Consider the following 17,593-nt stretch of genomic DNA (forward strand, 5'->3'; position numbering starts at 1 on the left):
TTTTCAAGATGCGCTTCAGATGTCTCAAGCTGATACTAACACCTATTCAAAAAAATATGTTCAATTATTATTATCTATTATTATTATTAATATTAGTAGTAGTAGTAGTAGTAGTAGTAGTAGTAGTATTATAAGAAATTATTATTATATATTATTTAATTATTATTATTATTATTATTATTATTATTATTATTATTATTATTATTAGTATTATTATTATTGTTATTATCCAAAGTTCATAACCTAGCTACCATAAAGGGTAGCAACGTTATTAAGGTCATCCATGATTTTAGGGTATAAACATGTCCCTTGCAACATATAACAATGTTGCACATTAATGTTTCAAATAGTCTGCATCTACTACAGACAATGCTGTATACAACATAAAGTAAAGTGTAGTGCATAGGGAAAACTTGCCATGTAAAAGAGACAAGGAAGCCACAATTTCAGCATTGGTGTAACATGCATTGAAATATTTCTTTATCAGTTTGTCTCTGTCATCAACACCTCCACATTGTCCATGTTTTACTGGTGTGTAGTCAGGAAACATCTGAGAATACAAAAGAGCAGAAAAGAAATAATCCCAAATTATGCTTAAGCAATTATTGTTATAGCGATTTACCCCATTACTCCATAATGGCTTCAAAATGAATGTTGGTAATCTTTGAATGGTGCAAGTAGAAAATGTATAAGTTAAATGTGCGTACAACATATATGTAATAAACTCTCATTACAACTTTATGTAAAATAAGTGATATGGTCAAAATACTTACAATATTTTGATGTGTTGATTGACATCAGATGCAGTCCAAATGATGGTACACAGGGAAGTAGCTCAGTTCTTGTGGTGACTTATGAAAACTCTATTTAAAAAGAAATATAGTAGGAAATGAAGCTAAAGAATAACTAATACCATAATGACAAAAATAAATTTGAGACTGCAAGTTGTAGTTCAGAGAACCAGCTTCTTCCAGCCTTGACATTTCTGACAATATTCTTTAGTTTTTAAAATGTTGGGCTATATGCAATGCTTCCATCATCACTGCAAGTTAAACTTTATAAATGGAATGGGCAAAAGTTAGTCGTGGTTGCTGTGAAAATGTTAGGAAAGACTTCCATATGCCCACTTTAACATCTGAATATCCACTTTTAAAGAAGCTGAATTTTTTTAAATAATCACTAGGTTGGAAGTCCGAAGTCCGAAGTCCGAAGTCGGAGTCGGAAGTCGGACTTGAAAGTCAGAAGTCAGAAGTCGGAAGTCGGAAGTCGGAAGTCGGAAGTCAGAAGTCTGAAGTCTGAAGTCCGACCTGAAGTTCTGATCACACTCTTAAAAACTTCCCCATGATATTGATCTTCTCCTGACTGAAACTGTTTGGCTTTTTTACAAAATTTATACATAACAGCACAGCTTTAAGTATCATGTATGGCCTATTTTACAACTAAATATTGGGGGGGGGGGGGAATACAATGAGGCGCATCAGTGCAGAGTTGCATTTCCTATTAATAACATTGCTCCCTTTGCGGTGATGTTTTGATGATATTAATCATACAACTGCATCCTCATAGTCGTGGTTTCAAATAAACACTTGCATTCTCACGAAAACCATGTCACATTGTTTGTACCATGGTATTTACCTCGAAATCTGATTTCTATCACCAGTAACGTTAACTCTGGCAGCATAATATAGGTACATGAACGGTATCACATATGTGGCAGCAGAAGCCCGTCCCCCACCCTAACAATTGGGTTTTAAATCTATAATCTGCTCGCATATACACGTTGATTAATTGTTTTTCTTTACGGAGAAGACATATCAGCATAATACTATGGTACGAACATTTTGACCTGGTTTGGTTAAGAATACAGGTGTACATGCAAAATCTAGAGATGAGCATGCATTCGTATATTAATAAATATCAACAAGTTACTACCCAAAGGGAACTATGGTATTAGTAGATAATGCAACTCGGTGCTAACATGCCTCGTTGTATTTCCTATACTTACTATAGTTAGTAGAAAAGCCAGGCACTTTAAATGTAAACTGTAAAATGGTGACATAATACTACATCTATACATCTATATCAAATACAAAAAAAATACTTACCACTTATCATATAAACAGAAAAGCTTTATGTCCAGCTGTGAGATATCACAAGTTTAATTAACAGTACACTTTGACAAACTACAATTGGAAAGAGTCGTACTGCTGTAATGCAATGGCGACTTCCATCCCAGTATGCATTTGGGCTCAGAAAGTCAGAAGTCAGAAGTCAGTAGTCCGAAGTCGGAAGTCAGAAGTCAGAAGTGGGAAGTCGGAAGTCAGAAGTGAGAAGTCAGAAGTCAGAAGTTAGTAGTCCGAAGTCGGAAGTCGGAAGTCCGAAGTACGAAGTACGAAGTCAGAAGTACGAAGTCAGAAGTCCGAAGTCTGAAGTCAGAAGTTGGAAATCGGAAGTCAGAAGTCAGAAGTCAGAAGTCTGAAGTCCGAAGGGTGCGTGACTAACGACGTCCAAGTGAAATCCTAATCTATCTAGAGATGACATTATTCGTTTTTTGACGTAATTTCAAACAATGAATTCGTATTAAGCAATCAACAATTAGAATTACATGTGATTTTGGAATTTGGTTTTGTGTTGTTGATTTCGAATTTCGAGCATTTGTTTTTTGAAACTACAATCGAAATCAAAACATGAACAATGTTTCACTTTATTGAGTCAGTTGTTCGGGGGCACTTTTTATCGTTACATTCCTGCAGCATTGTTTTGGCGCTAGGCTGAATCAAAGAGATCGAAGGGAAGCGAACCCGACAACATCTTCGTTAATATCCAATCATCGGGCATGACGTGGCACAATAAATCAATACATCCCGTAACACATCCCGGGAAAACCACCCGGTTTGAGTAAGAGGTAAACACACCTCAGGTATAATAAACAATGTTACAATACACGTTTAATCACATTTTTTCATAAGTTTGAGATTTTCATCTTGCATATCTCATTTGCCGAAATGGAGCTCGAAAATGTAGTCGACGCTGGCTACATCAATAGTCTTGTCAAACAAGGAATTTCTCACCGTGAAATAAGTAGTCTGTTAGCCGCCCAATATCCGAACATGAGGGGGATTTCGGAAAGAAGCGTCCGAAGATACTGTGCCATTCATAACATCCATCCCCTAAACAACTATGAATTGGACCTCGAAGTAAACGAGGCCGTGACCGTTCTTGGCCCATCGTATGGTACCAAAATGGTTCAAGGTTTCTTGCGGTCGCGCGGGCGAGCTAGTGTTGGTATATATAGGGTACAGAAGAGTTTACGAAGCATAGCACCTGAGTATCACGAAGCACGTCGTCGTGATATCATACAACAGACAAACTCTATCCCGTATTATTCCCCCTACCATGGACATAAGGTACACGTAGACCAGAATGAGAAGTTGGTCCATTTTGGAGTAACCCATATAGTGTTTTCAGATGGCTTTAGCAGAACAATATTGGGCACCGTCACAATGCCGATTAAAAACCCCATACAAATATATACCCTGTACCCTAGTATAGTGCTTCAACATGGCTTGTGGGATATGCTACGATCAGATCATGGAACAGAATTTTGTCTTATAAAATTTGCTCAGTGGTTAATCAAAGACCTGAGGGGCAATCGAGATTGCATGCCATATATGCAGACACCATCAACTGACAACCATATGGCAGAGAGATTATGGGTTGAAGCAAACCAATCCGATGAAAAATGCTTTGACAGATATGCAGATGAGAATGGCGATCAATATGGCAGACCCATTGCATAAATATGCTGTATCCACCGTGTCTTGTGCTGTTTCCAATGCGGGAATGAAACTATTCGTAGTATGGAACCATCATCCTATTGCAGGTAGGGGAAAATGGTAACATTTGTGCTTGGTTACATTACAAGTGTCAGCTTAAAGTGAGCTGTATGTATGTATGTTTATTTATTTATTTATTTATTGCATCCCTTTTGTATCAAGGGCTCACTAAGATTGTTAGGAGCAGCACTAAGAAAAAATAAAGAAACACATGCACTACTAAAAAGATGAGTAAAAAACATATACAGGAACAAACAACTAAATAAACCCAAAGTGAGGTAAGAATATTGATAAAATAAAAATGACAATGTCTGCTTCAAATGCTAAACTACTCTATATTAGTTTTAACAAAATCATTTCTGTTTTCAATTGCTTCAATAAGGTATTGCTTGACAAGTGTATCTATTTGTTTACTTATATATGTATGTATGTATGTATGTATGTATGTATGTATGTATGTGTATGTATGTGTGTGTGTGTGTTGTAGGGCGGGTCACCTATCACTGCGAAGCTAAGTAAGCTTGACTATATGAAAATTTATACAACGTTACCCTACAAGAAGTAACAAGAGTCCAATGGCATTGCGTTTATTTATCCCATTACTAAACCGACTATCAATTTGGTTCGTATTCGATTTGGGTTGCAAAAATGACGTTATTAAAACAGCTTATCTTTCAACACTTCGAATTTAGGAGTTATGTCAAGAGTACCACACCATTTAGCAGAACAAAGTGACAGAACAGCAAAGATTACAACAGAATTAATCCCAACGGACGACGAGATCATTAGATTGTATGAAAGCAGCGGTGGACAACTAACGAGAAGCAGTGTATTTGGCAACGATCCTCTGTTTTCTCTCACCCAGGACTGCAGCGTGAGCGAGAAAGACAGTTCCAAGCACAGAGTGATTCTCCAGTGGATATCTATTCAAACATTGTGCATGGTAATATTCGGCCATATGAGAGAGCATTAACATTATACATTGCTCTCTCACAACAACTTGCTGTCACACATCATACTTAAAGTGTATTGATTGTAATGAACATGCATGTATGCAGTACAGAGATTTATAGTCTGAATGTTTTCTCAATATATGTCATAACGTGTATCCTGGTCTACTTGCCATTTCATGCAGACTGTCAAATTGACTACCTTATTTTTGAAATGTTTGAAATTAAAGCAAACTATCGAATTGTTACTGTTATGATCTGCCTCATTTGTCTGTTTTACGGTGAAATCACCAGACCATGGAGGTATGGACCATGGGGGCATGTAGTATTGCTTAGATTGTTTTCCTCGTCTACAGGCTAAATATAAGAATGTTTTGACTTGAATATATTTCCCCTACCTTTAGAAAAGAATACTAATTATTTTTAGTATAGAACGTATATTGATACATTTCTAGTAGCACGATTCGTGCGATAATTTACTCAGGAAAACAATCTAAGCTACGTGTCCCGGTGGCTCTGACCCTTTGCAATGAATAGAAGGTTTGATCGTACGGTGTGCCCCCAGCGGTTACTCAGACTGTCATTTGGGATAAGGGCTCTCGCTAAATGGCTACTGTCCCCAACGACAGATTCAGGGCGACGAAACTACTAGTATTTAGTCAATAGTCTCGGTTACCCAGACTCAAACCGCTGGGGCTCGTTTGGGGTGGTCTCGTAGGCAGAGCCACCAGCGGCGAGAGGTTGGATAACCGAGACTAGCTTGGTCTTGAAGTTGGGCATATTTGTTTATAAATAGTTGTTTTTTGTTTGCATTCTCTCTTTATAAAAAGTTTTTTTGTTTTACTTTTATTTGCTCTTGAAAAAATCTTTTCCCTAAAGGTGCCATATAATAAAGTGATGATTTGAGAAAAAAATTCTAAATCAATTTTAACTTGTTTTGTTGGTTTTTATACACCATCTTTACTGTACTTTGACTGACTATAATATTGAGAAAAGTCTTGGTGAGTGGGGACGAGGAATGGTCAACGGTTGAAGGTGCTCAATAGAACTCATAAATAATTACTAAGGTGGTCATACCATACTAAAGCCGGGTTATTATAACCAAAAGAACAAATTAAAATTGATTTAGAAAAACGCACATTTTCAAATCATCACATTACATGACACCTTATAGGGAAACTATTTTGCAAAATAAGTGAACAAAATAAAAAAAAAAGTTTTGTAAAGAGTAAACAATAGACAACTATTTGCAAACAAATATGGCCAATTTCAAGCCTCTGTAGGTTACCTAGAGTCATTGCTGACAGTGCACTTCAAGTGGTGTGACGAGTCTGGGTATCTGAGAATACTGTACTGGGATTTTGACATGTGTTACTAATCATAAGTAACCATCCAGGGCACACTACAGGGAGGTATTTATATAGTAAGTGGTCTGAATGAATTTTTTTATAAACATCATCCACACAGACACATCCCTGTTCATTACTGTATAATACCAAACAGTAACACCAAAAAATACTATAGATTTTTGTTTTAAACAAACTTCCCTTTATTATTAATACATCATTATTCCAATATGGTACTGACTGTAAGGCACATTTCCTATTACACCACCTTTTACAATATTTAGTGTAACCATGGCACCATTTCAATACTTTGCTTGAGTGATCTTAGATTGTTTGAGAAGTACTTTGTGTTAAAATGGCAAGACTAACAAAATAACGACAAATAGTAGTGAACTCTTGGGCTTAGTAAATGTCCATATAGTATTGGATTAATTCCCAACAATCAACATGTTTACCATTAAACTGACAGTTGTCACTTGCACTGCCTAGTGATTTACATTTTGAAGTTGGAAAGGACCAGAAAACGCAAGAGAAATGAAAACCAAAAACTGAAAATCACTTTAATCATCAGCTGAACATTTGTACCTAACGTTGCAAACTATTAGTTTGTATCATGCAATGCCATATTATGACTGAAGGTTCATTGGAACTGTACTTAGCATAAACTAACAAGTAATATATGAATAGACTACAAACTTAGTTTACTTTTATCATCTATATGGAACTAGTACTATTCCTGAAAGTCATCAGTGTCATCATCATTATACTGAATCTGTGGTGGGGAAGGAGAGTCAACAATTTCAATGGCATCAGTTTCTCTTTGAGACAGTGCCTGTGCAATTTCCTCGACTGAGCTCCGTCTGTACTGTAATTCAATACTATCCAATCCACGCAGTGGTTGAGGGTTCTCGGGAATGTTTACTCGGCAGTTTGGACACTTGACAAGCCGAACTACACACTTCATATAGCCAACCACTTTATTGCACTCCCCCTGAAACCTGACAGGCATATAGTGGGAAACACACAACATCAAGACAAATCATACATGTTAGTTTATCAGGACTACTGCTGCTACTGGCCGATGGAACCTGTGAAGAGACGGACACAAAAACATGATCACAATGATTATTAATCATACATGTATCCAATCTGTACATTCACAATACAATGTAGAAAGTACACAATTTATTCCCTCTGATAAAATATGGGGGGGGGGGGGGGGGTTAGAATCAGATCAATGAAAATGGTCACTAGCTGCACCATCATATGAGTGGGAAAGTACTAGGGTGATTACATGGGGGGGGGGGGGGGTTAGAATCAGATCAATGAAAATGGTCACTAGCTGCACCATCATATGAGTGTGAAAGTACTAGGGTGATTACATGGGGGGGGGGGGTTAGAATCAGATCAATGAAAATGGTCACAAGCTGCACCATCATATGAGTGGGAAAGTACTAGGGTGATTACATGGGGGGGGGGGGGGTTAGAATCAGATCAATGAAAATGGTCACTAGCTGCACCATCATATGAGTGTGAAAGTACTAGGGTGATTACATGGGGGGGGGGGTTAGAATCAGATCAATGAAAATGGTCACTAGCTGCACCATCATATGAGTGTGAAAGTACTAAGGTGATTACATTATGCTATATTAAAGGTATATTAGCTGTAACGGGGACTATTTTTTGACTATTTTTGTTCTTTTTTTAATATGATTTTTCTTTTATACATGCCAAAGCATGTAGAATGACCTCGTGTTCAAAGCCAAACAACCTTCCATAAATGTATAAAATATTAATTAAAGAATATTAACAACGTTACTTTTTATAATTGTAAACATTCGAAAGCCGCGCAAGAATACATCGACCTTTAAACGACCGTTGAGGTCAGTACGATATCAAAGTTGACTGCGCATGCTCTATTTCTCCAACGTTGGAGTTATGTTGTTGTCAGAGTAGAGTTGAAATTTGTTGATGACTCGACGTGACATGGCTTAGCAATGTGCGATGCCATGGCGCGGCTAAAGCTAACTGGAAAGAAACATGCTCAGATTCGGGAAAACGAGGGGAAAATTAATATTCGAGGGGAGAAACATCGTTGGAAGGAAATAGTCGAGATTGCAAGGACTCTAGCAAAATCCCCTGATCGGCAGGTAAGTTTTCACAGAGTTAGAATGATCACAACTATATGTTGTTGTTTTGACTGAAAATTTGCTGTAGCGTTAGTTTCGATTTTTGAGTTTTTTAATCATTTTTCATACAAGAACTAAGAAATATGGAAAAGTATCTTTAAGCCATTCAAAACAGTCAAAATAGCGATGTATCACGAAATGTTGAAACGGGTAACCGTACCTACAGACTACCCTTACCGAAATGAGACAGCTGTTTTTGAGCTGCAGCAGCTCTCAAAAAGACTTCTGACAGTTAGCTGCCGGAAGGCTGATTTTTGTGCATACTTAATTAGATTTGAGCTGCAGAGAACAACTCTCAACAGCTCAGGTAAATACCTGACAGACATTCAACTGCTTTATAACAGACTTATGTAAGACTATCTACAGACATCTGAAAGACCACTAACAGACCTGACAGACTAACAACAGCCTTCTGACAGCATTGTGACAGACTGCTGAAAGACTATAAGCAGACTTCTGACAGGTGTCATTGGCACACTGCAAAAGGGGAATTCCTTACCAAAATTCCACTAGTTTAAAAAGTGTTCTATACTAGTTCAAAACAAGTCTGATCAGTTTTGAGTGTTTCATTCGTGTTTTAAACATGTCAGATGTCCTTAGTCAACTCATTTGAAACTAGTTTTAAACATGTTTTAAACCATATTAATTTTGACACTTAAAACATGCTTATACACGTTGGGGAAATATATTTGATATACTAATGTATATCAGGACTGACCATATTTGATTTGAATGCTTGTTCCCTATAGAAATGCGAACTGTCCTGTGTCTTTTTACTATTTGCTCCTCTTGGGCAATTATATTGCTCTGTTTTGTTTTTATACACTAACAGATTAAAAAAGTTACTAGTACCTTTGAAAGTAGGCCTGTTCCTTCATCCTTTTTAAAGTTGCCATACAACTTTGCTAGGCGTTTGGCTTGCTTCTCTTCAGCAATTTCTCTATCTTTGTCAGTCTTTGCTTTATTGCTTTGCTGTGCTGCATGTGTTCCATTTTTTGTCCTGCTGGAGTTTGCTTTCTTTGTCCACTTTCTGTTTTTTGTACTTTTATGTTGACACTGAATAAACAATAAACAATCTTTGATTAAAATGAAAGTTCATACCCTTATTAAATAAATACATACGTACGTATACACACACACACACACACATACACACATACATACATACATACATACATACATACATACATACATACATACGGACAGACTAGTATAAATAACCGGTGACAACCTTGATCTGAGAGAAAATGTGCGTCAAATGCTTCTTAGCAATAGAAATAGAGATCATCACTGGTTTACTTTGATTCTTTATTTTGATCGCATTGATTTCTCAGAGTTAGATAATACCAAGCCTCAAGGAAATTTACATGACGTGCCACCATCTCTCTTCATTCCAAATCAGGTTGAAAGGAGTAAATTAAGATCTGATTTCATCATTCTCGTGTCCCGTATTATTACAAAACATCTGCAGCAGTTTGAACACTTGTCATCCGTAGTCCCCTCCCACATTGTTCATCGATTCTCAGAGGAAATGAAGAAAAAATCTAAAGTCTACAACCTACCCATTCAATTCAAGGATGAAAAGAAATATAGTGACATGATTGATATTCAGTCATTCATTGAAGAATTTGTGGCCACTGTCTCCAATGAGGCTGATCAACAGTGTAGTGAGATACCCTTTGGTGGTGATGAATTGACCAGGATAAGAGCACAGAAGGCCAAGTACATCCGTTGTGGAGGTCACACTAATGCTGGTCGATTAGAACATGTGAATCCAATCCTCATTGAAAACAGGCATACCAAGAGGGCATATCTTGCTGTATTGTGGCAACAGTTGTACAAACAAGAATCGTCAAGAGACAAAGGTACTCTGAAATACTACAGGGAACTATTACAACGTAATAACATACCTGCTGATGTAAACAAGAACTTCGATGCAGTAAAACAATTCTTGACACTGGTTGTCAAATGTTTCGTCATTGAGGGTGCACTGGAATTCTTTGAAATGGAATCAACCACCAGCAACCCAAAGCGTCACATCCCACCATCTGCATCAACAAGGCTATCTGTAAAGAAAGAATACGTAAACACAGTCATTGGCAAATTCGTTGACGAATTCATAATACCTAACACAGCAACAGAAAGAGTAACTTCTGGTAATGGGTCTACTGAAATTCATCAGAGTACAATCAATCAAGACCATGGATACTGTGTTTCTAGTCACAGTACAATCCAAGGACACACATCGGCTCAGAGTTCATCTATACGAGAAGTTATGGAGCACAACTATGTACGGCTACAGATGCCACAGTTGTATTCCTGGATCAGACAAAAGATCAATGAAATCAACAAAGAAATAGATGTTCCAGAAATTGAAGATGACTCTGATTAAAACAGTGATGGAGAACATTGGAACATTGTTCCATTCTTAAAACTGAAAAAAAAGAAATGTTATTCTACTTATGGATGATCACTATATGCTGAGATTACACTACGGGTGATAGGAACAAAGAGGTGATATCAGGTGATAACCTCATAGTACCAGTATTTTTATATTTCCTTGTAAGTTGAAATGTGGATTTGAGGAAGATAAACAATGACCCATTTTAAATTAAAAGATGCTTAGTAAATAATAAAGGTAACTATCTAGAACTACATATTTTCAGAAATGTAATTATATTTTTTTTTATGTTATTTTTTATATACTGTTGCTTATTCACATTAGCCCAAAATGAGTGGTTTTTTGGGTGAAAACACAATGTTTCGTTAATTCTATTAAGTTAAACTTTTCCATATAATGTTAATGGAACTGGCAGCACGACAATGAAAATCACATAATTACCCTCCTGAAAATAGTTTAGATAGTCATCATCCTTATTCATTTGGAACAATTTATTTCAGGATACTGGATAGGTAGAATAAGTTACTTTTATCTCCCACCAAGCTGCATCATGAATATTATCTTGATATGAAACAAAAAACACAGCATGTTAGATCTGAATGCTGTATACCTGCAACTTCCAGATGTAATCAAAATAATATGTGATTCCAATGAATTAGTTGACATCCTGGGAGATGTAAAAAAAAAAAAAGCATGTGATTCCAATGAATTAGTTGACATCCTGGGCGATGTAAAAAAAAAATAGCATGTGATTCCAATGAATTAGTTGACATCCTGGGAGATGTAAAAAAAAAAAAAGCATGTGATTCCAATGAATTAGTTGACATCCTGGGCGATGTAAAAAAAAAATAGCATGTGATTCCAATGAATTAGTTGACATCCTGGGAGATGTAAAAAAAAATAGCATGTGATTTTAGGACAATAGAGACATATATTATCAGTATCTAAACCAACTTTTTATTTAGTCTAGTATAAGTATGATGTTTAACAAATACTGTCTGTATGGATATAGACTGCTATTTATTTCAATTTCTTATTTCATAAAAGTCAAACTGATATTTTTCAACATCAACATATTATTTAGAATAAATAGATAAAAAAAACATTTTTTTCTGGATATTTAAATTTTCGTTATCTAGTTTCGTTTTGAGTTTACAGTAGTATATCAACAATTTCTGTAAACATTTACACATTTTCGGTGAGGTCAGGGGGGGGGGGTTCAATGATCTCTTGTACATGAAAAATGTGTTTTTTGTCACAGATCAGGTTGGAAATATATACATACTTGGTATAAATTTTAACCACTTGGCTTACGTCATTTGCTATGTACAGAGTTTTCGTTAAAGTTCATGTAAACATGTCTGATATTTATCTACACATATTCATAGTTCCATGAATAAAAGTTATTTTATAGCGTTATTTCTGATTCAGATAGTGATCTTATTCAGTGTTAAACATAGATAAATCTACTTCCAGATCTCTAACTTGGTTACATGACAAACATGAACAAGACTTTTCACATACACTACAGCAAAAATGACTTGGTAGCTCTGTTTCAGGTTTATCAAAATCAAAATAATTCAACAACAGTTTCCTTAAACAAATATCACTATCGTTTTTACAATATTCTCTCATAGCATCGGACATGCCCTTTTTGTTAACGGCAATGTCAGTATTATTATAGTACAGTATAGCCTTGGCATTTTTCCCATCTCTTCCTGCTCTTCCAGTTTCTTGACAGTAACTTTCCATTGTCCTTGGTACACCAATATGCATGACTTGATAAACACGAGGGCAGTCAAGGCCCATACCAAGAGCTACAGTGGCAAATACAACTCTCAGTGAAGATTTTGATGAGCTCAAGGAAGATAGAATTTCAGCTTTCATCATCTCTGTTTGTGGTGCATGGTACTGATTAAATAGTCGAAACTTTGGAATTTCATCACATCCAGGTGGTTGGTATTGGTCAGAGCCAAGAATGTGAGAAAATAAAACATAGCCATAGCCACACCATTCTAGTGGAAGGTAGATAAAAGTCAATGGAAAGTCAAGTTTTTTCTCTTTCAATTCTACTGCTAGTGGCTCTAATATTGAATGATAACTATCTTTCCCCCGTGGAGGTCATGAAAAGTTATGTTTGGTCTGTTTGGGTTTTCGCGGATTACAGTTGGTTTATTGAGACACAGTGTTGAGACAATGGCCTCTTCATACTTTTTTGTTGCTGTTGCCGTTAAAGCCACATGAGGAACATTTGGAAAAAGTGAGGCTAAAACACACAGACGTGAGTAGTCAGGGCGAAGTCATGACCCCTGAAAGGAAAAAAAAAAGGAGATGGTAATTTACAATAACACCGAAGCATATGAAACACCTGAGTACAGATGATATACACTTTCACCAGATTGATGGTCAGGGATCACATAGTACATGAGAAATTATTCTACTTAAAATGTTCACATTTACATCTTATGTATAATAGTCTAAAAAAACATTTTAAAAAATAGGAGAGCCAGCATCCTTAAAAGGTTTCCCTTCAATGACAAATTCTTAAAAGTTTGAATACCCATTTCATATCCATATAGCCACTTAAAGTGACTATTTGGATGACAAATCGATTTTTAATCCTTAAGACAGCTCTACTATGTTTTTATACTTTAAAAAACAATGTGCATAAAGATACAAAATGAATACTAAATCATTGTTCCTAATTCAAAGCATTGCAAAACATTAAAAAATGTTCAAAACATTTGCCATTGTATGTAGAATAACAAACTTTTTAACACTTTTTAGCTTTCTGTAATGTATTGAGTTACAAACAAAGCTTTGGTCGACTCTCTTTCACATAGCTTTTTTGTGGATGCTGTTTTATGGATTAAAAATCCAAAATAACTATCCATTTCCATTAAATCTACAACTTTCTTTCAAAATAATTTTTTTAAATCATCTATTTATCTCTGTCTACTATCATGGTAAAAATATTACATTTTAACCTAGAATTTAATGTATTAGTACTTAGGGAAAAAACCCAGCAAATCAAGCTCTTTATCAAATAATTTCATAAGCTTAAACTAAAAGATACTAGAGAACTACACAAATTTAATAAAATTGTATGTGTACATATATGTATAAATTATACCATAATGGCTCTCATTAGAAGCACATTGTAAATGTATCCACCTTATCTACTGATTTTCCAAAATCATTCAGCAAGTAGACAACATTATTAACTCTCCAACACAGTCATTGTGTTTTGACAAAGAAAATATGTTTGAGTGGTTTCCATAGCTATGGATTTATTGTTTTCATGCATGAAATAATGCTACTGGTAGTATATAAAAAGAAAAGAAAATACAATGATAAGTTTTCCATATGACACCGTCTATTACATACCAAATTTACATTAAAACATGAAGGTAAATTTAAAAATGGGACACTAATTTGAGATACATGTATACAATTTCCATCATCTTGTTCTGATGTTTACAGTTATAAATAACAGTAAGCTTAAGACATCCCCAAGGATAGCTGCAATAATTGTAGCATCTTGTTGCGGTTTTGTGGGTTTTTTCGTCTGTTTTGGTGACTTTTTAATTTTTTGTGTTTAACCCGCACCTAACGCTACAATTCCTACTGCAGGAATTCCAATCAGCTGGTGCGATGCGGATCTGCATCGCACGTATCAATCCCTATTTTCGCCAAAATATCGACCTACCTACGGAAAATCTGACATTTCCTAACCGCAACACTTCTTAGGAATCCCCCGCAGCACAATCGACGGCCCGATCTGCCCTTTCCCCCGTCAAAAACGGCCGCCGAACATGCGAGACGAGACAATTTTGAAAACGAAGGTCGTTGATCACGCGATACATTTGCCGAGATCTCGTAGCCGCGAAAGTTTTCAAAATTGTCTCGTCTCGCATGTTCGGCGGCCGTTTTTGACGGGGGAAAGGGCAGATCGGGCCGTCGATTGTGCTGCGGGGGATTCCTAAGAAGTGTTGCGGTTAGGAAATGTCAGATTTTCCGTAGGTAGGTCGATATTTTGGCGAAAATAGGGATTGATACGTGCGATGCAGATCCGCATCGCACCAGCTGATTGGAATTCCTGCAGTAGGAATTGTAGCGTTAGGTGCGGGTTAAACACAAAAACTTAAAAAGTCACCAAAACAGACGAAAAAACCCACAAAACCGCAACAAGACGCTACAATTATTGCAGCTACCCCAAGGACTATCAAAAAACATAGTTTTACTCACCAGTCAACACAGCAATGGGCTTCATCGACAGCAACGGCTACAACTCTTTCTCTGTGTTTTAACAGTAGGGCACGACCTTTTTTACTCGAAACGATTGCCTCTGGGTGCGCAAATAGTATGTTGGCGTTCCCCTTTTCAATGTCAATAAAGTGGTCTCCCATACACAACTGCACCTCGCCATCATCAGTGACATCACTGATGATGGCGAGGTGCAGTTGTGTATGGGAGACCACTTTATTGACATTGAAAAGGGGAACGCCAACATACTATTTGCGCACCCAGAGGCAATCGTTTCGAGTGATCACAAGTTCTGGCATCTAAGCTACACGCCCGTAAACCACTTTCACGGATCTTATCTATTTGGTCGCGAATCAGAGCATTTAATGGAGAGATGACAAGAACCATACACCTGCATGGGTCACAGTGTCCGAATTTCTTAATAGAAATAATGTATGGCAATAACTGAAATATAATCGATTTACCATATCCGGTTGGAAGGACAACAACTACATCATTGCCATCGTAAATATTTTTGATCGCATTAATCTGTTGATCTTTTAAAGAAATTGTTGGATCAAATCGTCGGAGAGCCAGTCGTAATGCTTCATTGAACTCCATGATGCTTGATATTAACGCAACTTTGCGACTTTTATGTGCCACGCAAGTATCAACCAACAATACATCAGAACTGAGTGAAAATTTGATTTGGTCTATCTGTCGTCTGCTGACAGTGCTGTCAAATTTGGCGCTAAAAAGTGAAATTAACATGATGATGATGATTAAAGTCAATAAAGATAAACCTAACAGCACATAGAAAGCTTGATATAATACTCATACAGTAACACACCAAAATACTTACCGATAGTTGTTTCTCCACATTGTATTCTCGTCATCCACTGTTGATCGTGTCAACTCCAAATAAAGGCTGTGAAGTTGTATGTTAGCATTACCAGTTGTTGAGAGGTGGACGCTAATCGCGCTAGGCCTATCTGTGTGTGGAGTTGGCGGCTGCCATCTTGCTTTTAGGACTTCTGACTTTCAGCGAATCAGCTTGCTTCCCCTGTTTCGAACACCAATCTCGCAACCTGATTCGCTCGTCGAAATGGATTTGGAGAGAGGTCTTGGCGGCGACAGTAGGGAGCCCTCCACGACGCTCTCAGGAGAGGGAAGAGATACTCGAGATACTCCGTATAAATTATCATAGTCACGTGATACACACTACATACATAACACGTAAGAGAACTGTAACAAAGGGTTCAAAGGTCAACAAACCCTTGGTTGTGTGCATGTGGTACGGTTGGTTGCAAATATAGTATCAGTCGATCGTCGACGTAAACTAAAATTTATCAAAAACGTATCATAGAGCTTCGTTAGTCACCACTTATCAAGGTAAGTAACAGGTAAATCAGTACAATCGATAACTTTATCCGTAGCGGGCCCATTGGAAGGGACAATATCAGAATCTAAAGTTCCGTCTCATGATATTGACATTAAGCTTATTTTATTGGTGTGACTTCAATCTTAGGCGTTGCTAATTACGTATTCAGATCCTCGCTGACGTGGAACGTTATTTTAGCTGAAAAAGGACCATTAAGGTGGTTGTGTGGGCTAGGACGTCAGGTGAATTTTTCAATAAAACTATGTAAATCCACTCATACATTTTTATTTAGACGCACTGGATTCGGAACTAGCATACAGTCAATAAGCAGTAAACACAGCCACAAACTTTGACCAACTATTAAAGAGTAATTGACATTTTGCTGGGGAGTCCAAGTTGACTTCCTGCGTAACACACACACACACAGTGAGTGTGCTGTGAGGGTCTGCCGTAAAGATATTTTAGCATTTCAAATGCCTGACTGTAAAACGTTGTGTCGACATTTTTGTCAATTGTTATAAATTTAAAGAAGAAAAAAACGTTTGATGGATGACATTATTTTTCATCGTGAGTTTGTGCTTCGGACAGAATCAGGTGACCGCGGAAGTATAGCCCACACTCCGAGTTTAGCATATTTCTGAAATACTAGTATGTCTTCGATGTATTATGTACACATGATCTCGTCAAATGATTTTCTTACAGTTTTCCTTTCCACGTTTTGTTTTTCAAAATGTCGGTGAAGGCTATTTTCTGATTGATTAAAATTGTTCTATTTCCAAAACCCATGGTGTCATCTCTGAAAGCAGTCAATCTAAACTAAATGAGTATGTATCACTATTACCACGTCGAGACTAAGGCAAATATAACATGTGCGAGTACGAGTTCACATCTACACAACCACAAGCGATGTAATCCAAAACAAATGCATACGGTACGGTGAATAGTGATCGAGCCAAGTTTGGTCTCCATAGCGGTAAATATAATCCCAGTGTGTCTCTACGATGTATTGTTAGTCGATGTCATGACTAGACTATTGTCTGATAGTGCCAACAAATATTGAACATTTTATAAACGGCTTAGGGAGTGTACAGTTTTAACTTCCAGGGGGGGGGGCCGGAGGATTTTCAGGGGGGGCCACCAATTTTTATCAAGAAAAATTAGGGGGGGCTAAACAAAAATTTCACTATTTGTTAGGGGGGGCCACAAAAAAACAACCTAACCTGAATGTCAGGATGGACAAGTGCC

The 17,593-nt window shown here is 36.9% G+C and overlaps 1 protein-coding gene and 1 long non-coding RNA gene across 4 annotated transcripts in view; one reads left to right on the forward strand and one right to left on the reverse strand.

Moving 5' to 3' along the window:
• Positions 1–6,433: 6,433 nt before the first annotated feature.
• On the reverse strand, positions 6,434–10,382 carry LOC144442174 (uncharacterized). The gene is made up of 3 exons (XR_013481606.1): positions 10,232–10,382; positions 9,174–9,377; positions 6,434–7,220 (listed from the first exon to the last, which is right to left on the reverse strand). It is a non-coding gene; the product is annotated as an uncharacterized LOC144442174 (long non-coding RNA).
• Positions 10,383–16,225: 5,843 nt separating this feature from the next.
• Positions 16,226–17,593, forward strand: part of LOC144436680 (D-beta-hydroxybutyrate dehydrogenase-like) — an 86,639-nt gene continuing 85,271 nt past the window's right edge. For all 3 annotated transcript variants that reach the window (XM_078125528.1, XM_078125544.1, XM_078125536.1), the window contains exon 1: positions 16,226–16,359. The gene's annotated coding sequence lies outside the window, so the exon portion shown is untranslated. The remainder of the gene's footprint in view (positions 16,360–17,593) is intronic.

The sequence above is a fragment of the Glandiceps talaboti genome, chromosome 1 (genome assembly GCF_964340395.1).
Source record: "Glandiceps talaboti chromosome 1, keGlaTala1.1, whole genome shotgun sequence".
In the NCBI taxonomy this organism is placed as follows: domain Eukaryota; kingdom Metazoa; phylum Hemichordata; class Enteropneusta; family Spengelidae; genus Glandiceps; species Glandiceps talaboti.